This window comes from Egretta garzetta, unplaced genomic scaffold (assembly GCF_000687185.1).
Source record: "Egretta garzetta isolate BGI_Z169 unplaced genomic scaffold, ASM68718v1 scaffold100, whole genome shotgun sequence".
Lineage (NCBI taxonomy): Eukaryota > Metazoa > Chordata > Aves > Pelecaniformes > Ardeidae > Egretta > Egretta garzetta.
Window position 1 is genome coordinate 1,667,320 of NW_009258265.1, and position 781 is coordinate 1,668,100.

The window sequence follows — 781 nt, forward strand, 5'->3', positions numbered from 1 at the left end:
CCACCGGCTCCCAGCACCGGGCACCGGCATGGCAGGGTGCCGGGCCAGCCTCAATGAGGCCTTTGTTGGGGAAAGTAGGCGGGGGAGGCTCCAGCCCAGGTTTTTCCATGTTCCTCTTGCTCGAGTTAATTAAAGTGGAAACTGAAGCCGAGCGCTGACACGGGCACTGAGCGGAGCTGGGGCTGGGGCCAGCGAGGAGGATGCAGACCCCTCATCTGTCCTGGAGGGACATGGCCCCGTAGTGCAGGAAGGGGGGAGTCAGCTCCAGAAGGAGCCAGGTCCTGTCCTGAGCCCAGGCAGCTGCGAGTGCCGAGCTCCGGGCAGGAGCAGGAGCAGGAGCAGGAGCAGCATCCCCTGGAATGACTCCAGTGCAGCCCAGGACTCCGAAGAGCCCGGCCACTGCAGACCCTGGGGGACACCCAGACAGGACCCCCATCCAGCCCATGCTCATGGAGATGAGGAAAACGAAGCTGCCGCGGGCGGCCACCACGCTCCCACCGCCAGGCACTGCCAGAGCCGTGCTCAGCTCCTTGGCCAGCAGCCGCCATCCATCAGCCTGAGCAGCTTTCGTAATATTTTCATTGCATCACGGCCGGCCCCACGGCCGAGCTGGAACCGCTTCATAATCCCCTCTGCTTTTAACACACGCTCAGGGACCCGGCTCAGCCCAGATGAGAACCTGAGCCCTGCTGCAGCGGGATGAATGGGACCTTTCATACCCGAGGAGGAAAACAGCAACCGAAGCCCCTGCACGGCCCAGCAGCACGCCCGCTGCCCTGCC